The following is a 20,124-nucleotide window of genomic DNA, read 5'->3' on the forward strand; positions in this document are numbered from 1 at the left end:
TGAACCCAAAGACTTAGCTCCACCATATGCTGAGACAGCCCAGGTCAAGGAAAGACTCATACTAGGAATTTTATTGCCAGAATCTGGGACTTGTAATTAGTCTGTGGCCACAGCCTCAGTCCCTATACCAGCACTTTTGTCTTTGTTTCCTCTCAGCCTAAAGCCCCAAATGCAAGCCTCATCCTGGGGGGTCAGGAAGGAACTGTTGGCTCTCTCTCCCTCTTAATAAATCCTCTTCCCCCATTCCAAATGCCCCAGCCATTGGCTCTCATCTGACCCCATACCTTTACCCACAATAAAGCTTGACCTTCCCTGGGGACTTCCCACAGGACTCTAGGAGCTGAATGCTTATTCCCAGGCTGTCAATTCACTCCAGATCCAAGCCAGCCAGCTCCCTTTTCAAGCACTGCCATCCCTGATACCTCTGTTTCTTCATGCTCCTTCAATTCTGGACAGCTACAGATTCCTGTTAGTTGCCATCCTTCCCAGCCTGGACTTCCTAGCAGACAGGTAGACCACCAGCCTCCAGGTGAATGTCCCAGGTCATGGACAATTTTTCAGCTTTGCTACTTTGCTAAGTTGGCCCTTGGTGCAGCTGAGAAGTTACCCTCCCATCTATGAGGAAGTTGGGGTGAACAGAATTTCTATACTGCTTCTCACCTCACCACTGGCTTTATTCCTTTATTCCATTTATTCACTAAGCAATTGTGAAGGCACTTGGATGCCAGGCCCTGGGTCAAGTACCAAGTGCACAGTCGTGAACATCACACATACATTCCCCAAATAGACTTCTCTCCAGGCTTCCACTGCCCTACCCCACACAGTGGACCAGACACCTAGACTCCTTCAGATAGGAGCTGAAAGAGAAAGAGCCAGAACTCAGCAGGCGCTGTGGATGCTGGAGTTGGACTGGTTGCTGGACATCTGAAGAATGCAGCTCTAACCATTATTGAGTTCTCCCCCAGCACTCCCCTAAGATGCCTGCAACTCAGTGGCATCTGTCTCCATTTGTTATGCCTGGTGAGGTTTAATTCTGCATTTCAAAGGATGAGGAGGAGATCCCAGAAATAAGGGAAAAGCATACTCCAGGCAGAGGAAACATCCAGGAAGAGCAAGATGGTGCTCCATAAATACAAATGGCGGGTCCACACTTGTCACTCCCACTGCTTATAATGAGGGCCACACCAGCATCTTCAGCACTGCCATTAAAACAAGTGACTGTGCTGATTGCACCGGTAGGAAAAATGGTCATGTCTAATGCCTTTCTCCAGCTTGGGTGTGTTTGTTTCCTATTGTTGCCTTAATGCATCATCACAAACTTGGTTACTTAAAAGAACACAAATTTATTATTTTACTGTTGACTTGTAGTCACAGTTCATCATTTAGCACCGTAGCTTAGACATATAGCATGAGTATCACTGGGCTAAAAGCAAGGTGTTAGCAGGGCTGCATACACTTCTGGAGGCCCCAGAGGAGAATCCTGTTTCTTCAGCTTCTGGAGACCACCCATACTTCTTGGTTCATGTTCCCTTCCTTCAACAACACAGAAGACCAACAACACAGAATCCCTTTAAACTTTCTTTGTAGTCGCACCACTGCTGACCACAGCTGGGAAAGTTTCTCTGCTTTCAGGATTCATGTGATTAGGTGAGCCCACATGGATAATCTGGGATTCTCTCTCCATCTCAAGGCCCTTAACTTTAATCATATCTGCAAAGTCCCTTTCTCCATGTAAATTAACATTTAACAGCATCCAGGGTCTAGGTTATAGACATCTTGAGGGTGGAGGGATGGTTCCACTGACCACAGTAGTGATAAAAGTCACGTTCAAATTTATATTCTTTTTCTATACTGGTTTTTGTTATAATTTCAAACTAAAACATACCCTGAATTTAACTGATTAGATCTGGATAGCTGTATAAAATACTACCTTTCTTAGGTTGAAAACTCTAGCTAGTGCCTTTGCTAGTTTCTGAAGTTACTGACAGCCTCACCATTCACTTTTACATGATTAAAGTTGGTAGGAGATTTAAAAGTTTTTACCTCTTATGAAAATGTGTGTACTTGAGAGCTTCAGAGGTACCCAGCCATGGTTTGAATGACCACATTGTAGTCATAACTCAAGGACAATAAAAGTGAACACTAATACAAATAACCCTCAATTATGCAAACTGATGGAGAAGATGCTCCACAGAGCAGAGTATCAGAAGTTTCAGAAAAACTGAAAGAATTACCATTTGAGGTGGTGTCGGCCAGCCTGGTCTTCCCACAAGCTAGATTGTTTGCTCTTGAGTACAGAAAACAACTTTCCTTAGCTATATGACATGCTGTAGTGCCTCGGGGACAGGAAACAACAACCTGACTAATCTTGCTGAGCCAAATTGTGTTGAAGGAACTCCACTTGTATTTGACAAGCTCCCACACCCAGGAATGGGCCAGGTGCCGTGTGGGTCTGTCCATTAATATCTCATGTTCATGTCTGTTCTCCAAGAAGCTGTGCACATGACACTTATCTTGTCTCCATAGGAGCAGCTGAAACTCAAGCTCAGCTACAAGCCCACTGTGTGCTCTCAGACAACTTGCTTACTTGCTCTGAGCATTTTCTCCTTTGCAACCGGTAATCCTGACATCTCTCTCTCTTTTAGTTGCTAGAATGAGCAGGACAATGCTAACATACACACTTGGCATTCAGTAGATAGATACTCAATAAATGTTTAATGAATTGAATTGTATATATATATTTTTAATTTCTACATGTTAAATACATTCTTAGGCCTTTCAGACAAAATGACACAGGGAAAAACTAAAGCAGCAATTATATGATTTCACATAAGCATAATTGTCAGTGTTAAGCTTGTCACAACTGACTGGCATGTTATATTAGTATCTAATTTTTTACAAGATGACATTGAAATATAGATACTCAAATAAATTAAGATTTTAATTTTGATGGCCAAAGTTAATCAGTTAATCCAAGGTGTAGCTTGGACCACTTGACCTCACAGTGGAAAGAAATAATATGAACTTCGTGATTCTCTGCTAAAAACTTTGAAGAGGTATTTTTTTCTTCTTCTCTATGACTTGTTTTGAAAGATAAATTATTTGACCCAAGCCAGGCATCATGTCTTATGACTGAATCAGTAGATTAACAGGGGGAAATATAGAGAAAGAAATGTCTGAGGATTCAAAAAACAGTCCAAATACATGAAGATAATCATTTGACAGATAATTTATTTACACTTGTAAATGTTTTATTCAAGGGTGAAATAGCTCTAAAAAGTGCACAAATAATTTGCAGGGAGCTCAATATTTTTTTTGTAAACATTCCCATTAACCTACACTCCAGCGACCTCCCACATGCCGCATCCCAGCCATGAATCCCCCTCCCGCAATGGTAAGAACTAATATAATTGCCATCACCATAGATTAGTTTTCCTGCATTGGGGCGTTACATAAGTGGAATCATTTGGGGTGTGGCCTTTATGTCTATTTCAGTCTGTTTTCATTTGTGTGATTAATTCTCATTGGATGTTGAAAGTAGCAGTTCTTTCTTTTCCATTAATTATATAGTATCACATAGAATTAAATACACCACAATTTATATATCCAGTCTAAAGGAACATTAGGTTTGCTTCCAATTTGGAACTATTATAAGTTCCAGCCATAAGTAAAGCTGCTATGAACATCCTTATATCTGTCTCTTGTTCATTTTTGTACCCTGTTTTGAAAGTTTTATCTAGAGTAGCATTGGTGGGTAAAGGGCTAAGTTTATGTTCTGCGTCAGTAAATACCAATAAACTGTTTTTCAAAGTGGCTGTACCACCTTACACTCTCCCGCTTAGAGTTTGTGGAAGTTTCTGTTGCTTTGTACCTTTGTCAACACTTTATACTATTTTTTATTAAATTTAGCCATCCCAGGGTGAGTGTAATTGTAACTTATTGCAGTTAAGCCTAACTGAATTTGTATGGGTTTATTTCTGGGATCACTTTTTGGTTCCATTATCCATATTCCTTTCCTTAAACCAATATCAGGATGTCTTAATTACTGTAGTTTTAGAGCATGTTTTGAGATATGGTTAAAGTCTCCCCCTGGTTCTTCAGGATTTTCTTGACTATTATTGGTATTTCTCTATATATGTTTTAGAATTACCTTGTCAAATTCTCTCTCTCTCTCTCTCTCTCTCTCTCACACACACACACACACACACACACACACACACACACACACAAGGTGGGTAATTGAATCAATAAATCAATTTGGAGAAAATACAATGTTGAGTCTTCTAACTTGTAAGCATGGGAAACTCCTCTATTTATTTAGGCCTTCTTCGCACATCTTTCTTTTTATTTATTCCTAGAAATCTGATTGATTTTAGATGATATTGTAAGTTGTACGATTTTTTTAAATTTTATTTTCTAATTTTTGTCACAAGTGTATAGCAATATAATTGATATTTTATTATTTCTCATGTATCCAGTGACATTGCTCAACTAAATAAATCTAAAAGTTTACTTAAGTCATTATTTTGTATTTTTTACACGTACAATCATGCCACCTAGAATATGATAGTTTTCCTTCTTCATTAAATCCTTATATATCATATTTCTTTTTCTTTATGTATTGCACTGGTTGGCACATTCAGTACAAGGATAAAAAGAAGTTGAAATTGCAAGATATCTTTGTCTTGTTCCCAATTTCAAGGTAAATATCTCATTTTCTTCATCACTTAAGTATGATATTCACTGTAGTGTCTTTGAAGCCATATTTAATTAGATTAAATAATATTGCTTTTCTTCTCTAGGTTGGAAATATTTTTATATGAAGAGGTATTTTGTTGGTTTTAATTGTATTAAAATACTTTTCTACACCTATCAAGATTCATATAGTTTCTACTGTTTTATTCTGCTGTGTAGTGAATTATATATATTTTGTGTACGTGCTTTTGTTATTTTATATAACAGTTTTATTGAGATTTAATACACACATTATAAAGTTCACCTTCTTGGAATGTGCAATTCTGTAGTTTATGGAGTTGTGCAATCACCACCACAGTCAATTTTAAAATAATTTTTACCACCCCAATAAAAAATCTCATACCTATTAGTAGTCACTGCACATTTTCCTCCAACCCCTATAGACCTAGGCAACCACTGATTGACTTTCTGTCTCTATGGATTTGTCTATTCTAAACATTCCATTTCAGATGGAATCATATAATAGTCTTTGGTGACTGGTTCATACATGCTGTAGAGCATATATCAGAACTTCAGTCTTCTTTATTACTGAAATATATTCCATTATATTTATGTACTTTGTTTTGTTTATCCATTTACCTGTTGATATAGACTTCGGGTTTTTTTTTTTCACTTTTTAGACATTGTGAGTAATGCAGGTATGAACATTTGTGGAAAAGTATCCAAATTCCTGTTTTTATTTATTTTGTGTGTATATATAAGAGTCAGATTATTGGATCATCTGATAACTTTATGTATCTTTTTGAAGATCTGCCAATTTGTTTTCTAAGGGAGCTTCACTGTTTTATACAAGTAATGTATGAGGGTTACAATTTCTCCGCATTCTCACCAACGCTTTTTATTCACTCTTTTCAATAACAATCATAGTAAGTGTGTAGTAAGTGTGAAGTGTCTCATTGTGTTTTGATTTGCATCTCCCTAAGTGCTAATGATGCTGAGCAACTTTCCTTATGCTTATTAGCCATTTGCATGTCTTCTTTGAAGAAATTTCTATTTGAATCCTTTGCCTATTTTTAATTGGATTACTTGCCTTCCTACTGTTGCTGTTGTTCTTTATATATTCTAGATATAGATCTCTTATCAGACATATGATTTGCAAATAATTTTCTCCCATTGCAGGTTGTATTTCCCCTTTATTAATAGTGCCCTCTGAAACACAAAAGAATGTTTTGCCTAACCCAATTTCATGAAGTTTGTTCCTGTTTTCTCCTGAGAGTTTTATGATATTTGTTCTTACAGTTAGGTCTATGATGCCTTTTGAGTTAATTTTTATGTATGGGTTGAGGAAGGGGTTCAAGTTCTTTAAAATGAATTGACTGTAAATGTACTGACTTATTTCTAGACTCTCAGTTCTATAATATTGATCTATATGTCTATCCTTATGCCAACAATGATTGGTGTTTGAATGTAAAACAAACCTTGCATTCCTGGGATAAACCTAGATGCCTGGTGGTGTGCAACTATCTCACTGTATTTGATTTGCCAATATTTTACTTAAGATTGTTTCAACTATAATCAGAATAGAGATACACATGTACTTTATTTTGTTATGTTACTGTCATATTTGTTTGCATGATTTTTTCAACAAGTGTTGGGATGAGGTTTCCTCTTTCTCTATACTCTAGAAGAATTTGTGTAGATTTGTGATATATTTTTCTTAGGTATTTGGAAGAATTTACTAGTGAAATATCTCAGGACATAATTTCTCCCCTTTTTTAATTTTTAAGATTGGTATTTTGGGTTCTCCAGAGAAACAGAACTAATCAGATATATCTATCTCTCTACCTATCGATATTGGAAGAGAGAGATTTTAAGGAGTTGGCTCATGCTATCATGGGAACGGGCAGTCCAAAATCTGCAGCATGGGCCAAAAGGCTGGAGACCCAGGGAAGAGTTGATGCTGCAGTGGCAAGTCCAAAGGTCATCTGGAGGCAGAATACCTTCTCCCTGGGGAAACCTCAGTCTTTTCTCTCAAGCCTTCAACTGGTTGGATGAGGCCCACTCACATTACAGAGGGTAGCATGCTTTATTCAAAGTCCACTAAATGTTAATCTCATCTTAAAAATACCTTCACAGTGACATCTAGAATTGAACAGATATCTGGGTACCATGGCCTAGCCAAGTTGACATATAAAATTAACCATCACAGGTTATTCCTTTTTTACTTCATCAGTGTTGACAGGGGTTTAATAATACAGTAAGTCCCCTACATATGAACGAGTTCCATTCCAAGAGTGAGTTCGTAAGTACAATTTGTTTGTGAGTCCAACAAAGTTAGCCTAGGTACATAGTACTGTACTGTAATAAGTTTATAATACTTTTCACACAAATAATACATACGTAAAAAACAAACACAAAAAATAAAGAAAACATTTATAATCTTAATTTTAATCTTATAGTACCATACCTTGAAAAGTACAGTAGTACAGTACAACAGCTAGCATACAAGGGCTGGCATTGAGTGAACAGGCAAGAAGAGTTACTGACTGGAGGAGGGAGAGGAGGTGGGAGATGGTAGACCTGAAGGATCATCAGCAATAGGAGATGGAGGGCAAGCTGCAATTATACTCACTGCTGATGTGGATGGCACAGGTTCTGGTTCCTTGCTGGATTCAATTCTATCTACCCTCTTGAAAAAATGATCCAGTGATGTCTGGGTAGTAGCTCTTTTTTTCTCATCATAGATGACATGGTAGCACTGGATTGCATTCTTACTAGCTGTTGCAACCTTTGTGTACCGTTCTAGGTTTGGGTCCGGTGCCTGAAAAACTAACGGTGCCTCCTCAAATAAAGAAAATCCATAACAATTTCCATCGTGAATCTCTTCGGTTCTTCAGTTACTTCTTCTTCCTCTTGTCTCTCTTCGTCCTTTCTCGGGGCCTCCAATTCCATCAGGTCTTCATTAGTAAGCTCCTTGTGTTGCATGGCAAGGAGTTCAATGTTATAAGAATGAACATCTACCATCTTTTCCCCTCACTCCACTCTCTCAATTATTTTCACGTTTGTTTCCATTGTTATCGCTTGGCATTTCTTAGCAGTACCAGCTACATCACTGTTGCTTTTATGCTTGCTTCTGGACATCCTGGGCTTGAAATAAAGATACTGTACTACTGTACTCTATACAGTACTGTACAGTAAAGTACACAAAAGCACAACCACTTGTAGCGGATGCACGCACAAGACAATGTACCTCAGACACGTGAACTAACTTATGTGATTGGACGTGTGAACGCATCTTAGCGTCTTTGAAAGTTCACAACTTGAAGGTTCATATGTAGGGAACTTACTGTATTTTGTTCTTTTCAAAGCGACTCTTCATTTTGTCAGGCCAGTTTTTATATTTGTTTCTATTTTGTTTATTTCTATCCTCTTTTTTGCCCATTTCTTTTCTCCTACTTTCTTTGAATTTAATTTGCTAGTATTTCTCTAACTTTGATATATATATATTCTTGGAACATAAATTTTTAGTATTTCTTCTTTCTAATACTATATGCATTTAGTGCTATACATTTCCCTCTAATCACAGCTTTGCGTACGTCCCACAAGCTTAATATATACAATTTAAAATGATATTTAGTTCAAAATATTTTCTTATTGCCACTGAAATATCTTTTTTAACCCAGAGATTATTTAGAATTACATGGCCCAACTTCCAAACATTGATGGTAATCTCTTCTTAGGTTTCTAACTGCATTTTTTGTATATCACTAGCATTTAAAATTTGAACTGCTGATAATGCCTACAGACTGCAGCTATCACAGGAAACCCTGGGTGGAAATAATGGCCTCTGTGTGATGACCGAAGAGTCCAGGACTACACTGGTGCTTACTCATAAGTGGCATAGAAAAGCTAACAATGTCTCAAATAGTGACATGGGATTCTCCCATTTTGAAATTAAAACACACACGCACACACACACACACACACACACACACACACACACACAAGAAAATATATTAAATTTAGCTTCAGGCCAAGAGGACTTAAACTGGACTTTTTGCTTCTCTTACAAACAGTGGTCCTGTTTGTCTTTGAAATATCATGTTTGGATGGTGGCTCACTCAGGGATAGCCAGACCTCAGAATTTTAATTCACTCATGAGGGCATCAGAATAGTTCTTAGGAGTACTTCCCTGCCTTGTCAAGAAATACAATTAGCTTTGTTAGCACATTAAAAGACCCCAAATAGCAAAAACGATCTTGAGAAAGAAGAACAGAGCTAGAAGAATCAAGCTCCCTAACTTCAGACTATACTACAAAGCTACAGTAATCAAAACAGTATGGTACTGGCACAAAAACACACACATAGATCAATGGAACAGAATAGAAAGCCTAGAAATAAACCCACACACATGGTTAATTAATCTATGACAAAGGAGGCAAAAATATACAATGGAGAAAAGAGAATCTCTTCAATAAGTGGTGCTGGGGAAACTGGACAACTACATGTAAAAGAATGAAATTAGAACATTCTCTAACACTATATACAAAAATAAACTCAAAATGGATTAAAGACCTAAATGTAAGACCAGATACTATAAAACTCCTAAAGGAAAACATTTGCAGAGCACTCTTTGACATAAATCACAGCAATATTTTTTTGGCTCTGTCTCCTAAAGCAAAAGAAAAAAAGCAAAAATAAACAAATGGGACCTAATTAAACCTAAAAGCTTTTGCACAGCAAAGAAAACCATTGACAAAATGAAAAGATAACCTACTGAATGAGAGAAAACATTTGTAAATGATATGACTGAAAAGGGGTTAATATCCAACATATATAAACAGCTCATACAACTCAACATAAAAAAAAACACAACAGAATTAAAAAATGCACAGAACTGAATAGACATTTTTCCAAAGAGGAAATGCAGATGGCCAATAGGCACATGAAAAGATGCTCAACATCAGGGAAATGCAAATCAAAACCACAATAAGATATAACCTCACACTGGTCAGAATGGCCATCAGGAAAAAGAACACAGATAACAAATATTGGCGAGTATGTGGAGAAAAGGAAACACTTGTACACTGTTAGTGGGAATGTAAATTGGTGTAGCCACTATTGAAAACAGTATGGAAGTTTCTGAAAAAACTAAAAATAGAACTACCATATGACCCAGCAATTCTACTCCTAGATATATATCTGAAAAAAAAAAGCACACTAATTCGAAAAGATATACGCATCCCAATGTTTACAGCAGCATTATTTACAATAGACAAGATATGGAAGCAACCTAAGTGGCCATCAACAGATGAATGGATAAAGAAGATGTGGTGTATATATGACATGGAATACTACTCAGCCGTTAAAAAAATGAAATTTTGTCATTTACAGCAACATGGGTGGACGTTGAGGGCATTGTGCTAAGTGAAATAAGTCAGACAGAGAAAGACAAATACTGTATGATACCACTTATATGGAGAGTCTAAAAATACAACAAACTAGTGAATAAAGCAACAACAAAAAAACAGACTCACAGATATAGAAAACAAACTAATGTTACCAGTGGGTAGAAGGAAGTGGGAGGGGCAATTTAGGGGTTGGGGGAAAGAAAGGGCTATTATGGGACTGTTTGAAATCATGTGTATGAAACTTTTGAAAATTGTAATGTACTGTAGAATTTGAAGAATCTTTCATTCAATTAGAAAAAATAGACATAGACCAAAATAATATAATCCAGCATTGCATCACTTATTCAAATAGAGCTCATGAAGGACATTTCTTAGAGAGATAGTTTGGCAGGTGACTTGGCAGGAGAAAGACTCACTGATTTCCTAAGATAAATGTTAGAGAGTTGGATCTTCCATTGTATTAGAAAGCTCTTATCATTTCGGGTGATGGAAGAACTCCTGCCTGGGAAGGAGAACAAGCTTCTGTGACAGAGCTTTGGACAGATTCCTAAACTTCCCCTAATCGTGTGTGTCTTAGACAGGAACCATAGGTCCCTTTTAGCTCTAATCCTCTGTGATATGAAAGACATCTCAACATAGCTTGACACAAGCGTGTCTATTCATATGAAGTTGAAACAGAAATCATAAATTTGCCATGCTTAGGCATTGATTTCAAAGGGCTCAAATTCTGATGGAAAATAGTTTTTGAGATTCCAGTATACGCAGGTATAGCAGACACACATAAGTAAATAGGACACAGTTAAAACAGCCAAATTCTCACATGTATCTTCCATGGGAAATGCTAATAAGAAGAACCAGCCTGCAGCTAGAGTTGCAATGACTGCTCCGGACGTGCAGGCTCAGCGGCCATGGCTCACGGGCCCAGCCGCTCCACGGCATGTGGGATCTTCCCGGACCGGGGCATGAACCCGTGTCCCCTACATCGGCAGGAGGACTCTCAACCACTGCGCCACCAGGGAAGCCCTGCAATGACTTTTGATAAATCAGGGGAAAAATTCTGAGATTGCCTTAGCATAAGATAACATGGAGAAAATAAGTTCTTAGTACTGTGCATGAGCAGATGCAATGGAGATTTCACCTCCAGTCCTGTGATCCATGTTTGTGTTAGTAAGCATTAAGTCAATAAGGCAGGAGGACTCTCAACCACTGCGCCACCAGGGAAGCCCTGCAATGACTTTTGATAAATCAGGGGAAAAATTCTGAGATTGCCTTAGCATAAGATAACATGGAGAAAATAAGTTCTTAGTACTGTGCATGAGCAGATGCAATGGAGATTTCACCTCCAGTCCTGTGATCCATGTTTGTGTTAGTAAGCATTAAGTCAATACTACAGACATGGAACTGATTATTTACCTAGAATTAGGAATGCCACTAATTGCTGACAGAAAAAGAATTATCAGCCATTAATACATTAGCTTTGGTTCAAGAAAGTAAACCATTCAACCTAAATCAGCATGAATTACAGTGCAGTGCAGGAAAAGACCAGGTGACGTGAAACCAGGAAGAGAGGGCTAGAAATCAGACGATGGTAGCTGATTGCCTCATGGACAAGACTAACCAAGAGTTCCACCCGTTCTTGGGCAGAGGAGCATATTGTATGCATAATAATATTAATAATTGCAAATAGCTGGGCTCATATACTCACATTTAAGGATGTGGGTATATCCACATTTCTCTTCAGATCTCTCCATAATCCATCTCTATATTTATGGCTCAATAGATAAATTGATGTTTTCAGAAACTGTCTTAATCTAGGCCATCAAGAGGCATCAATCATTCCCAAATAATTCCTTTGATATGTATTTTTAAGTTGGTAGTTAAAGGACCACTTTGGATGCTGTTAATGAGAGGACCTTTTCTGATGAAAACCAGAGCCAAAATTTGTAGTCAAGGTTGTTATACCTGTAGTGGGCAGAGCAGGTAAGCTCCGCATTACAGACAAAGGTCTGTCTGCAGAGGGCAGTTCCTATCTAGAAACCCACATATTGCTATTGCACAGGGTTACAGAGCTCTTCTAAGCAATGCTATGGGAACACCATACATAAGTTATATTACCCTCCACTAGTAGGGAGGTTGATCTCAACCTCTGATCTCTGAAGATTTTTATACAAATGTCAAATTTCTTCTAAAAGGCTTTGACGCCATTGGCTGTGTATAAGCTGCTTTTTTAAAGATTATCCACTTAGAAAATTTCTTTTCTGTTTTAAAATAATTTTATCTGTGCAAATACTTTTTCTCCAACATTTGTGTCCTTTGTAAGTTTACCCACTGACAAATTTTTTAATTCCTAAATATTCTTTAATTAAAATAAAGCACTTTTGTCATGTAAATTGTATATCTAAAGGAGCAGTAATTTTTTTGATTAAAAACATTGATTCAAAGTTAAAATCAGGCAACTTTACAGTAGCAGTGAAATTGTCCTACATAATGAACTCATAAAGTACCTTGTACATAAAATATTTGAATACTCTCTAACAAACCAAAATCAAGACTCCTTCACCAAGAAAAACTACAAAATGCCATCTCTGTTACCTTTCTAGACTTTGGAGTTTGAGGGATTGCAGAGCTCTGTGGGTCTCTAAACATTTGGGAAGAATTGATAATTTTTTCAATATTTTGCCAATATTACTCTTACTCTTAAAAAGTTATGCTGTAAAATATTAAAAATAGAACATTTACAATTCAGTTTAGAATATTTCCTGCTTAAAGATCAGTATAAAAATGGCCTATAATGTATAAAAATATGACTATGAAGAAATATTCACATGAAATATAGCAGATAAAATACTAGTGGTTACAATATTTAATGAGGATATGAAATGTATAAAAACCATGAAGACCTCATTAGATAAATAAGCAAAAGATATCAATTCAGCAAACAACTTTAAACTACTTGGAAATGTTTAAAGTCACTAATAATACAATAGTTTCAAATTAGTAAATTTTACTTTTTTAATTTTGTGGCTTAGTAAGACCTAATTACAAAAAAAAAAGGATTATTCATGATAGTACTTAAATGCTGGCAAGATATGGTGACATCAATAGATGTTTCTGATGGCGGTTTAATTTATTCACTGTTTTTTGAAAGGTATAATAATAAAAATAAGAATCCTCCATATTTTCTAGATTTCCAGTTCTTGTGCCTCTGTGATCCTGTGCCTGGACATTTTTCTTAAAGGTGTAACACAAAGAAGTAAAGCGTATTTTAGTATCATCTAAGCAGGACAAAAGAAATGGAAAATCTTATATATTCTGGAATTAAGTCTAGTAACCTGATGAAATACAAGATATTTATAGTCTCCCAGGCATTCCATGCTAATGAGGTAAAATCTGTCTACTCTAATGTACAGTTTTGAAACTTTATTTGCATCTACATAAGAGAATATAAAAATAAATGTTTGTTAAGACAGTGGTAGAATATGTTTTATTTTTTCCACAAATCCCAATATATTTCCCAGTGTGGAAAATATGCCAGAAGTATTTACCCTGTTGAGGTGTGTGTCAGTCAGGTAACGTTACCTGCCTCCACACCAAAAATGAAACCCTGTTAGGCTGAAAGGTCACAGCAGAGTTGGTGGCTTTCCTTGGAAGGAGGACTGTTTCCCTTTGAACCTGCAGAAATTCTTGGGTCAAGTGCTCTAATGAGTGCTTGCTTTTCCCAAATTGCTTGTGCAGAAATCCACAAACTTTATAATGCAAGCCAGGAAATTGATTCAAACACAGATTATTCTGGTAGGCGCCAATAAAAGTTCCTGTCCCAGCCACAAGATTTAAACGCTATAGAGATGTGGTGCCACAGAGTCTGAGAAAAGTCAGCCCCGTTTTATTAGTATGATTAAGGATACCACCCTACCTTTATTTAAAGTGCTACTGTATGTTGTAGATAAACATGATAAACTAGGACTAATAGCCCAGCTTTATTGTCAGGCCAATAATGGGAAGTAGGAAGCCCGTGGATCCTTTTCCCAGAACAAACTTGAAAATTAGTTTTCTAACTCAAAAACATGTATATACCTTTATTTTGAGATCCCACTATGCCAAAATGATCACTTTGTGCTTGCTCTGCTTCTAAAGCCTTAATTGTATTTTCAAGAGTGGTTTTGGATGGATTTTCCTGTTTGGGTCTTGTGTTTACTGGTTGCTATGGGTTATTCAAATATGGAGTTTAACAGTTAATGAGCAAGGCACTGCACCCTCTGCGGCACTGCTCCCTCTGCGGCGATGCTCCGAGCATGGTGCTGTTGGGAAAGGCAAGGGCAGCCCCAGAAGGTGGACTGTCAGTGGCCATCACTTAGTTACATGTGACTTCCCTTTTCTGGAATTGGGTCAGAAACCTGTATCATATGAGCGTCTAAGGTGTTGAGAACCACTCATTTGGTGTATCAAGGACCACATCGCTGAAGGAACAAAAAGAACATAATATCTGAATTCAGACTACCTGACAGAGCACCTGCAGCCTCCTTGGTAAGCTGCGTGTTCCACCCCAAGTCACAACCTCTCTGAGCCTACTTACTCACCTATAAATGAGAATGACTACATGTGACTTCAAGGCATTGCTTTTAAGAATAAATTAAACTCTACATGTAGATATGTGTTTTGTGTGAGTATTATTCTCTGCTTCTTTGTAACCCTACAACTCAAATTATTTGAAGTCAGTGACCATCCATTAGATGACCATCCATTAGTGTTTTTTCCAGCATTTTGTTTTGGTATCACAATAATGCAGTGTGCTCAGGGTCTTGACTCCAACATTTACAACTGCCCAACTCGACTGTACACATTGGGGAGCAGGGCATCTGCAGCTTATTTATACCTCTGGGGGGTTGACCAGTCTGAAAGGAGTAAGACACCATGGTTAAGCAGACACTTACTTTGTTTGTTTGGCTTTTTGGCTGCCTGTTTGCTGTGTGCCTGATATACCTTATGTTTCCTAAAGCACAGAAGTGTTGGCTTGCAACTTAAGTGATAAAAACAGAGAATTCTCACCTTCCCAGGTGCTCTTTCTGGTCGACAATCCAGGCTCAGCCAGGCAGCCATTGGAAAGTGAGAGAGTGGGAGGGAGGCCATAGGGAAGAATCTGGAAGAGCAGAGATGGCCTCCAGGGTAATAGCAGCTGCCTCAATGATTACACTGCTCCTACAAGACAAACCTGGTACTCAAATGGATCGACAACCTTCCAAGCTGTAGTGCAAACTCTTTGGCATCCTGATACATTAAGTATTTTTTCCTGTTCAATTTGTACAATATCATTTTCTGAGAAATGATTTTAATTAGTTTTTATTGTCATATAGTTTGCATAGCTTACATTTCACAAATGTACTATTGGGTATAGCTTTTTGTATATTCATAAAATTTTGTAACTGTCACCACTGCCTAATTTCAGATTATTAGGTATTCTGAAAAATATCTAAAAAAACACCATATCCATTAGCAGTCATTCCCCACCTCTGTTAATTTTGTTTCATTCCTTTTTCTTTCTGTTCCGCAGACTGAGTTATCTCAATTGAACTATCTTCATTTTCACTGATTTTTTTTTTCTTTGTCAGCTCAAATCTGGCTTTGAGAACCTCAAGTGAATTGTTCATTTCATTTATCGTGCTTTTCAAATCCAGAAATTTGATTTTTTTTTAATAATATGTGTCAAGACATTGCTCTCCTACTTTCCATTAGTTGTTTCAATGTGGCTTCCTTTAGTTCCTTAAACACATCTATAACAGATGACTTAAAGTCTGCCTAGTAAGTCCAATAGCTGGACTTCCTCAGGGACAGTGTTTGCTGCCTGCCTTTTTTTCCGCTGTATGTGCCATACTTTCCTGTTTCTTTGCATTTATATATATATATATTTTTTTGAAAACTGACTTTCCTGAGTTAATTCTATAAAATCTGTATACTTTGTCATGTGTGATCACTGAAGTCTCTGATCAATTACCTTTTACCCCAGTAATCATGATTGAACAGAGATTTCCTTAAATAGTTTGAACCAGTAAGTCTTCCAGACTTTGCCGAGGGGTTCCCTGTGTGTGCGCCTTCAATGGTCTGGCAGGCAGATTATATCTGTGACTTAACTTAAATGTTCTTCTTTACCCAGAGCCTCCTGGTCGGTCAGAAATGAGAAATTAGGGACTTCTCAATTCTTTCCTCAGCATGCACTCAATCCTGCATGCGTGTGTGGCTTTCTTAATTCCCAGGAACATGTTAAGGCTTTGCAAATCTCCTATGTACCTCTCATTCCCCAGGTTTTTGCCCCACCTGTTAATGATGTCTCAGGCTGATGCAACATGAAACAATTGCTACTGATTATTTTCTACAATTGCCCCAGGGAAACGGCTATTCACAAAGAGTAGACTCTGAGTCAGATAAAATTCAGATAAACTCTGACTGAAGGTTTCCATGGAACAACCACACAGGTCATATATCAGCTGTCCTTTCCAAAACTACCTTTCTTCCAGTGGCTGCTAAGCTGCTTATTTTTGTAGCTGGTATGATTGTGAGTCTGATGCTTTTAAATATTCTCACAGAGCTTAGAGGTGGGCATGTTTAAATGCCACAAAACATTGTAAATCAACTATACTTCAATTAAAACATTTTAAAATATAAAAATAAAAAAAGTGAAATGCCACAAAAGTTACCTTTTTTTTGCTGAGATTCATACACTTTTCTTGAATATACACCCCATGTGTTATTGCAAGTTTAATTTCCAAAGTTCTGAAAAACTGAATTTGTCTATTTTGCAGTATTCTTTTCTCTTTGGTTAGAAGAGCAAAATTTTAGAGGCCCTTACTCTGCTACTCTGGAAATGCTCACAAAATTATTTTCTGATGCTTCAAAATAAGAATCCTGCCAAGTCATCAGATTGGTACAAATATTTAACCAATTGATTTGGCCCCAGATAACTATTTCCAGAAAGCCACAATCCCTCTCCCAACACAAAGCAAGAGCTTTAAATAAACTTCGACTTGTATATATAGTTAGGGGCCATTTGGGGAAATTTGTTTTTGTTTTTATGAAGGAGAATTCTGTACCTTTTATTATATATTCTTACATATAGCAAAATGTAGAAAACAGATATTGTCTGAAATTAGACCAACTCCTCCTTGCAAAGGAAATGATAATAACCATGAAACATTGTGTTAACTTTCATAGCATTCATCAAAAAATTTAATTATATTAGTTGAATCATATGAATTTGTTGCATTTAAAAGTCAAAAGTGATTGAATGTTGGCATTTTCATGTAATTCAACATAACATACATACATGTATGTATTAATTGCAGGTTTATCCACTAGATTTTGTGCAGCCCTTCACTGTTTCCCTCACCACTGTGTTCAAGGAGTGTAACAGATTCTTACAAATTATAATCAGTCAAAAAAAAAAAAAGAATGAATCTACAATATACGAGAGATTAAGCAGCAGTAAAGCTGGAAAAGAGATAGCGGGACTAAAATGGGAAAAGCTCTATATGCCATATTGAAGAATTTATCATTTATTCTTACATGATAATGACTTTGTTTCTTGCTTTATTTTGGGAATTAAATGCTTGTAAACTTAATAATGATCATTTTCTTAATTTTAGGAAAATAAAAGGTGAAAGGGGGAAAGAATAAGTAGTGTAAAAGGCCTTTTAAATCAAAGGAGAAGTAAGTGGACAAAAAACCCAACCACAGAGACAGAGAATGAGTAAAACTGGAACAGAGAATTTAGGACAGGCTGCTATGAACACTGTCAGATGACACAGAGGACAGATAGGATCATCATTGTAAGGAGTACGTTAAATTGAGCAATTACTGGGACCTTGGATGAAAATAGATTCAGCACAGTAGCAGGAACAGACCCTTAATACTTAAGCAGGTGATTCTTGGGTATGTATGTAGCCAGGAGCCTCTTGGGTCTTGCACTAATAAGAAACAGTACAGAGAATAGTGAACTGAAGGAAGTCTGTGGATTCTTCTGTTTCTAGAATATTACAGTCATAACATTCTATGATAAACCTCTTGGTTAAATGGCTTCCCCTTAGTTGTGGAATTATATCAATGATTCTTCTGCTCTCCTGCACCTTCTTCCTTTGAAGAATGTTCACTTCAGAGTTTCATGAGAGCTAGGGAACCTCATTGCCCTCAAATGTACATATCTGTAGACAACCATAGACCACAGGATAAAAACTGATGGAATAAAAAACTGACAAATATGGTGATTACTTGATGGCCATTGTTGTTATGGGAGATCCCTCCTTTCATCTGCTCATCTTTTACTGGTTGTGGGGTCAATGCTAAAAGAAAATCCTTATTTTTAGGTTCACTCAGGTAAAAATCATACCTTAGAACTTGTATTAACACTTTTATACCATTCTTTTCATAGCTTTCAACCTTCTTTATTTTGTCTCTTTACTTTGCTTCTCCATAAGACTTTAACTTTTGAACTATTAGCTCCAATGCTTATTTGATCACACTGTTTCTGGTTCCCTTATTTTCTCAGCTTGCATTAAACTTTCAATAATTTTCCCATAAATCCCTGCCTATAGCAACTTTTTAAAACTTTCTTCTTGATAACTCAGCTGAAAGTATATTAAATGGTTTATTAAAACAGTATCTCTGTTGTAACTCTGGTTTCTTAGGAGATTTCCACATAAGTTATCATTTACAATATATAGGGGATTGCCTAATGGTTTAATTCAATATAAACAATTTATTTATTTATAATGAATATATCAAAGATTAGAAGATGTTAATACATAGATAATACATGGATTAGGATGAGGCTAAATGGGCTCCTATAAATACACTGTCAACAATTAATATATAAAGAAATCCCTAAAATAAGCAACACTTTAAACAATTAATTTTTAATAGTAATGAAGCAAATGCTAATTGAAGAAAGATCAAGGCAACTTTTATAGCCACTAAATGAAAGATATAATATTATTGAAACTAGGAAAGTTGGTAAACTTATGAACTGTTGGAAACATTATAACAGCACAAACCTTCTGAGAAGTATTAAGAGCTTACATTTGTGGTTAACTTCTTACATTTGTTGTAAATCCACATACCAGCCACTGTGCTACATACTGATTCATACTTTTTAACAAAGTTAATCTCCTCTGTAATTAGCTTATCCTAGGGTAATTCCATCAAAGCAAACAACCACATGTCTAAAGATATTTACTATAGTGGTATTTATATAAGCAAAAAACATAGTTTAGTTACATCAGGTTTTGAAAATTTAGTAAATTAGATGAATATAATATTATACAAACATTGCAATAATTATGGAGACCAACTAAAATATTTACTATAAAAGATGAATTGAAAATAAATGCTACTGCTAAGCTAAGTTTTAACTACTTAAAAACTTAATGGAAAAAATTGAATTCTAATCTTTTACTTTGGAGTGGTATTGAATAATATATTTCACAGATTTACAACAGCAAAACCCACAGAGCAGTTTCTTCCTTAACTAGTATGATCTCTGCTATAGGTTTTGTAGGTCTGGACATCTCCCCAAATCAAGACGACTGGATTTTCTTTTCTATGTCTGGCTGGGTCTTGAACCACTTTGATGAGTTGTCAGTTGTCGATACTAAACTGAATATTGCTAGAAAAAGGGAGGGGATGTAGCCTGACAAAATGGTCCATTCTCTTCAATATAGGCATAAATACAGGCATTTACATTTTCTGCTTCCTCTGGATGGAAATCCTGACCCTTGTCTTCCCTAAGTCCTCAATGGCATCTAGCTTTCAGTAGACCATAGTCTCCAGCAAGACAAGCTCAACCCTTGACAAAGTTCCTGTATTAGTTATAGCATATGTTATGCAAATAATGTCTATGTTGGATGGTGTGTGACCATATATTCCTCAGGCTAATATAGGCTTTTTATTATTCTTCACATTCCAATAAAACCTTTTCATTCTTCATCTTTCCCCAACCTCCTGCCCTCTTCACATACTTTTGTAGCTTTTCTAA

This window comes from Lipotes vexillifer, unplaced genomic scaffold, assembly GCF_000442215.2.
Source record: "Lipotes vexillifer unplaced genomic scaffold, Lipotes_vexillifer_v1.1 scaffold1359, whole genome shotgun sequence".
NCBI lineage: Eukaryota > Metazoa > Chordata > Mammalia > Artiodactyla > Lipotidae > Lipotes > Lipotes vexillifer.